This window comes from Paramisgurnus dabryanus, chromosome 4, assembly GCF_030506205.2.
Source record: "Paramisgurnus dabryanus chromosome 4, PD_genome_1.1, whole genome shotgun sequence".
Lineage (NCBI taxonomy): Eukaryota > Metazoa > Chordata > Actinopteri > Cypriniformes > Cobitidae > Paramisgurnus > Paramisgurnus dabryanus.
In genome coordinates this window covers 39,969,317-39,976,758 of record NC_133340.1, presented here as the reverse complement: position 1 = coordinate 39,976,758, position 7,442 = coordinate 39,969,317, and positions in this window count along the sequence as shown.

Genomic DNA, 7,442 nt, shown 5'->3' with positions numbered 1-7,442 from the left:
TGATCTTTTTATTATCTTTGGACATATGTGCACAATATCACAACAGTAGCTTGATTTATCCAAGGCAAATTTTCCCTTAAGATGTTACAGGTAAATTGGTGTTTCAGTTGCATATTTGCGATTTAGATTTTGTCAAGCATGACTTAATTTTCCTAACTTTGCTTGTATTGTTAATTTTAGTAAAATTTAGGTAGCAACTCTGGGGTCCTGTGAGAAATCTGATACCCTCCGGATAGGAATGTCTGTTATTGCAGCAGACCTAAATTACTTCTTCTAATTATCTTTTCATCACAATAGGTAAGACCAAAGAACACACAGGGCATTTTTCAATTGGAAGTAATCATCCCTATGCCCTGTTCCCCTCAAGGACCACGGGTCTTATTTACAAAACTGTCCTTACTGTAAGTCTATGTACGCACAAAGGCCAAAAATGGCATATGCCAAAAAATATTAAGACTTATAAAAAAGGGCAATGTTCCTTTTATAAATCACAGATCACATGCAAGTGTGCTTATATGAATCATCCTCAGATCCCACCCTGCAAGCCCATTCTCCTATTAAATTTGTTTTTTATATATCACAACCTTTGGGCTGGAACTGGCATTCGCAGTTTCAACGCTTTATAAATGAAACCCCAGAACTCTTTATGTGTAAACTCTAGAGGGAGTAGCGCAATTGTGTCTCATAGTGTGGCAGATTTAAATACAGTATACTTAGGCTGGGTACACACCAAAAGATAATCGGGATGATTTTGGGCCGATTTCCCCCCTTCCGACAACCCTAGCTATGTCCCGAGTTTCGCAATGGTTCTACAGATTATTTTTTCAGATTGAAACCTTCGTGTGAGGTGTGTTAAAAGTGTACGAACCTGCTCGCAAGAACGTCTGAGCCGTGCCGATCGCGAATCGTAAATATTCAACATGTTGAATTTTTACGATCAGAAATCCTGATGTGTTTGGGGGGAATCCCGTGGATGAAAACCATATCCAATCAGAAAGTGAGATGAGTCATGGCGCAGCACAAAGGCCGCTTCTCAATCCGTAGGTCGCATTTCCAAGCTGCATATAGATCATTAAGACTGTCTTATTTCAGAATATTAACAGTTATAAAATTGACTATTATTCCTAGTTTATTGTATATTGTTGTAATATACTTATGACTTGCGAATGTAATGTTCACTTCACTTGAATAAACCAGGTTTCATGACATAAGCAGCCTGCATATGCGACCTATTGAGAAACGGCCAAAGTGAAGTTGATGTGGACAGCAGAGATGGAGGATCAGCTTGTTGATTTGTGGCAACAGCACGAATGTTTATACAATGTGTCTTTTAAAATTTATTGCAAGCATTATCATTGAAATTGTTTTATCTGGAGCGATTGTTTATGCGACGTCGCCTTCCTGAAAGGCCCTTCAAGGGTACAAAAATGCCATTTGGAAAATGCCCACTGTTATGATGTGTGGCAAAAGGTTGTGGGAAATGGCTATAAGAAAATCACAAAAACTCTGAAAATTCCAATTTCCACCATCATGTCAACTGGAAATGTTATGAATCAGCCTGGAAGTAAGGTATAGGCCTTAAATGATTTGGTACCAGAGGATCTTCATCTTGTTAAGCCCGGGATACACTGCACGATTATTGGCTGTCCCAGATGAAAGATTGTTATCATGAAACAATCGTCGTGATTTCTGCGATCGTGGCTCTTTATCGGTGGTCCTATGTCGTATAGTGAGAGAGGTTCATAGATGGACGTTTTTCCGGTCTTGCGTCCAAAGATAGCCTATAGTTTTCTGACAGTGTCAGAAATTCAACATGATCAATGCACAGTGTGTTTGCTGCTACGACCTGCGTACTGATATTTGTTTACCACGAGCACATGCTGGTGACGTTGCGCTAACGTGTGATGCAGCGGCCGAAGCATCCGTGTCATCATCCTACAGTCTACATGCTTGTCTAAACGATCCATGTCGCACAGTGTGATAAGGTGCAAAAATCCTGCAGTGTATTCTGGGATTTAGGCATTGCATATCAAATATCAACAAATATTAAATGAACACCTCTGCCAGAAAGCATAAAATGATCCAAAACATGCATCAAAATCAACACAAAAACGGTTTACTGGTTAGAAAGTCCTCTGATGTGAATCCCATTAAGACGTGTGGGGTGAAACTTAAGAGGGGAGTCCACCACCTCTTTTCAATAAAGCAAAGATTTCTTTCGCTGATTGTTTTTTTTTTCAATCATATTGAACACAAAATGTATCATTGTTTCTCCATTACAAAGTTAATATTAAAATTTATACATTATACAATTTGCCCATGAATGTCATGGTGCTTTAAGCTGGATTTACCAAAGCAAGTTTTAGAATTCACTTTATATCTCGTCTCACCACATGAAAAATTCTGTATCTGCTTTTGTCCTCGTGTCCTCGGTGTGTTAAATTGGTGACGTGATGTGTAGCCGGAGCTCGTGCTGGTTATGGAAATCCCTAATTAAATGTTATTAGCTATGAGCTGTGAGGAGCACATATATTTAAAATCTGTCATCCCAACCTTGAAAAGATTCCTCCTGAGATCTCCGCAAGTCGGAGCGACGGTTCAAATCCAGAGCGAGCAAGGACAAAGACATGCTATGAAACTTATAAGTAAATTGTAGAGAAGAAAATGTTAAGAAACTCTCTTAAAATATTTAGGAAAAGTTATCCTGACCTTTTTTCTCTTTTGTACCTATACCGATCTCTTTTTATATTACACCAGATGTCAATTCACATAATGATTAATATTATTACAATGGCCATTTTCCACCCATGCAGCGAGACGAACCAACAACACTGCTGCAAAACAACAAAAAAGAAGCTCCCATTATTGATTCTCAGCTATAACTACAGAGAGACTGGGCACAAAGGTCTGTTACTCAAGATCTCAATAAAACTAGCAGCCGATTAAGGTGCACATGCTTCAGAATGATGAAATTGGTAAAGCGAGCAAATACGCAGAAGAATCAGCCATAATTTGGTTAAGGTCACCCACACTATATGTGGGATGATAAAGACCAACCAATCACCAGATTGCACATAAACAGACCTATAATTTTACCTTTCAGTCTTATACCTGTATTTAATTTAAATGTTACAAAGCTAAATGATTGCTCATGATAATAATGAAAATAATGATAATCATTTGTTGTTAAGCAGACAAATAATATGGGCTCTAATGTCTTTATTTGCTTTGATAGATGATAATCATACGAAATAGATCCTAAATGAGAGTCATTTCTCTGTTATTATTATGTCTATTATGTAAATTATTGCCATTATCGTGGCATATAACACATCTTTGAGAGGTCATTCCAAGAGCATTGGTCATGCCTCGTGTTCATATCACAAGGAATTAGATCTTTCACATCAGCTGTAGTTTTTATAGTCTTGCACGTCTCTTGAAATGAGCACCATGATGACAGGAGACTCATTTATGTTACTTTAATAGGTTAGGTTGGTACGTACAGCCAAAACGTGATATTAAAATCTGACTAAAATTGACCAAAATGAGTTCTGAATATAGCTTGTTCTATCACAGGATGGGTCATCTTTCTGGAGATCTGTCCTTCATGTAAAAACTGTGTCAATGATAAAACTGTAATTTAGTCCAATTAAAGGCATTATCTTTTTCTAGGTAACCTTCCTTACTATTTCTTAGAAGACGTTAAAGTCGTTTGTAGTTCAACATCACATGCTCAAAGATGTGGTTTTCAAAAGATGAAAAAGACAGGAGAAATGGTTTAGAATGAATACACTGTCTTTCAAAAAAAAATTGAAAATTGACATTTTATTAAATGTGTTTTTCTGTTTTTTATCTATGCAGTGCAACAATGCGTTGTGTGAACACTCCAAATGAATTAAACCACATTAGTAATGGTTTCTTGGTGCCATAAACTTAAAATAATAAACAAAAATATTTGCGTTGCTCTGTGAAACACCTACATGAAAACATAAACAACTTGAACAGGTCTTTGTGGATGCAAACGGCATTGGTTTAGGTTAACACTACTGGTGAGGCTATTTTGGTATGGTAGTGGCTATTTTACAAAATTATTCACATGCAAAAAAAGAAAGAATTTAGGACAGAAATATATTGCTTTTAGAAATTATTATGTAGATTATTATTTCAAATTATTATTCTGTTCAATCATAACCATGCTTGTATTAGCACCTGTAATATAATATTTAGGTTTACTGGTTTTTTGAATGCAAAATGGACTAAGACTGATTTCTAAATTTTTTAATATAAAAAAAAGATTCTTATTTCTTAATTCATTAGTCATTTTAACCCTGTGCAATATTTATTTGTAGTCTTAATGACATTTTATAGTTATGTAAATAAATTTCACCAAATTTTGTACTTCAAAGAGGTTTTAAAAACTGCAACCATACTGTAAAAAAGGTTTGTTGGTTCTACTAAAAATCTAAGTTATCTGGTTGCCTTAACATTTTGAATACATTCAACTTAAAATTCCACCATGCAGTTGACTCAAGTGGTCTAAAAATTGTCTACTAATATTTTTTAAGTTGAATTAACTCAAAATATTAAGGCAACCAGGTAACTTAGTTTTTTAGTCGAACCAACAAGGTAACTTAGTTTTTTATTCGAACCAACAAACCTTTTTTACAGTATGGTTGCAGTTTTTAAACCTCTTTGAAGTGAACCATGCATCATGTGTTTTGTCAAAATAAGTGCCTGCTGCACATGCGTCAAAACCGTTTATGATAAAAGAGACGCTCACGTTCACAAAATACACGCAAGACACTTCCTTAACAGTAAACTCTGATTACGCATGAGATTATGCGAGTATCTGGCAAAAGCGAGCGTCTCTTTTATCATAAACCCTTTAGACGCGTCTGCAGCAGGCACTTATTTTGACAAGATACTTGATGCACATATGATCACTCAACGTGCTGAAGACATACTTTGAAATTACAAACCACACAACATACATGTTGTGACAAACTTCGCATCAAGCACCCTCGAAAAAAAAAACCGGACACCACTGGATATTGATCAAACATATTATATCAAATACTTATGCTTCAAATCCATTTAAACCCAGCTCATCCCATTCAGAAATACCGGTTTGTTGGCAGAATTCATTAAACGGCACTAAGATTTTTCGGAATTAAAGGAGATTTACCGGATATATTTGCATGTTGACTGATTTTTTAGCCTTTCAGCTTCAGAATGGACAGTGAAGAATGACTTTTTAAGAAGTGGAGATTTTTGCACGTACTAAGATGGATTTGAAGCAAAAGAGAGTAAAATATGTTAAATACCAATTAAATGATTAAAGTGACATTTGTGCAGAGGTGTATAATACTTAAGTATTTTAGTTCCTTCTTCTAAGCATCTGTGCTTTATCAGAGTGTTTGTCTTGGAAAAAAAATTAATTTACTTTACTAAAAATGTTCACTACAATCTAAAGCATAGAATCAAACTCTATATTCCTTTAATATTGCATATTAAAATTGATTTAATACCTAATTACATAAATATTGTGTACTTTTACTTTCTTGAGTTTAGGTGGCGTGCACACCAATGTGTTTATGCTGGCATATGTTTTCATATGTTTTCAATTGTTTTCAATTGAAGCGTGGAACTTTCAAAAAAGCCAGCAGCTGGTTTTTTCCTTTCACAACCTTCTTTAGTTGAGCTACAGGAACATAAGGTCAGAGTTTTCTAAAATTAAAATTAGATTACCTTCCCTATCTCACGAATTCCCATCACTGATGGGACTGAATACATGGCTTTACATTTCCATTTGTTTGTTTTTAATAAATAAATGCTAAAATTGTATCTTGCCAACATTTTTTTCCAGTTTTAATAAACATTCCAGTTAAATGTTTTCTCTTTAAGTGGAACAACATGTTCTGCACATGCTGTCTTTATATTTCAGCATAGAATAGCCGAGCAAAGCAGTATGCGAGCTGACAGCGGAGAATAGCTTTTCTAATGAGGATACATAACGGTGTCAATGCACATAATCATTACTTTACATGAGGGTCCACTTTTCTGCATTGAGTTTTTTATTTTGCAAGTTAACATGCCCGCAAACAAGCAACACAGCCATTCAATCAGCGTCCAACAGAGCAAATTTTAATGATACCTTAGGCCTTGGAGCTGATTTACAATGAAAAGTGGCCATTGTATACACTCTCAGAAAAAAAATTGTCAAAATGCTCCCGTCTCTTCTTGTTTGGTTTTTACGAAGATGCCTTAGAAAAAAAATATTACTGGTGTGCATCTTGAAACAAAACAATGGTATTGATATATTTTTAAAAATATGTCCATGCAAGCTGTTTTCTATTAAGACAGCTTATACATTCATTTTATTCTGGGATTAGATTTAAGCCCTGTCCAGTTGTCCACCCCAAAAAGTTCATATTGGTACCTCAGAGTTACATATTGCTACCAAAGATTCCATAGTGGTACCTCAAAGGTACATATTAGAGCAAAATTTATACATATCTGTACTTAAATTGTACATATTGGAAACTTTTTAAAGTGTCAGTGACAGCTAAAAGTAAATTTGCACAACATCAGAGTTTGAGACAGCCAGCGCTGCATGGCCGCCCTCATTTATTTTCACCTCACTTCTAACTTTTCGTTTACTTTGGTGTCTGAAATGATTAAAAAAAGACTGAATTATAGTGTGACCGAATAAGTAAACCTGACAACGTCCTGTGTAAGCTCATCAGAAATCAACCACACAGGAGACAGAAAACTGATGAAAAGAATAAAGAAACATTTATTTGCTTTTCATTCATTCTGTGTCACATCGACTCATCCCTGTTAATACCCATCTTACTGTTAAAAAGTAAATAGGATGTATGATGTGAAATACTGTATGTATATTTACACATGATTTAAAGAGAATTAGTTGCTGAAAGTTAAATACAAATCTTAAAGACACACACACACACACGCGCGCGCGCGCACGCATAAAGTAACAGCAAAGCTGAAGATGGAAATTCTGCACATCTCTTTGTCTTGAGGTATGCAAAACAAGCAAGGGCTGGTGAGTTGTGTTAGCTGAGGATCCCAGTTTGGATAAAGTGAAGATCTGGAAGGTCCCTTTACTCAGTTTTTGTCCCCAAAATAAAATTGGGAAGAATAAAAAGTAACCCTACAGCAAAAAGTGAATGTGACTAGGGTGAAGTATTTTCTAGCCTTTAATTTATTAGTTTTGCAAAATTGAATGTGAAGAATGTTGAAGTGCTGTTGGCAAGCCTGTGGGTTTGCAGGGCCCGAGGCAATATAATGAAATGAGCCCTGCTGGCGCCAATATTGTCATAATATAAACACACTTAAAATTACAGCTATATGCTGAGTAGAAAGCATGAAAAAATAATCACACTGTACATAACTGTTTATTAATGTTTATGTGGTTAGGG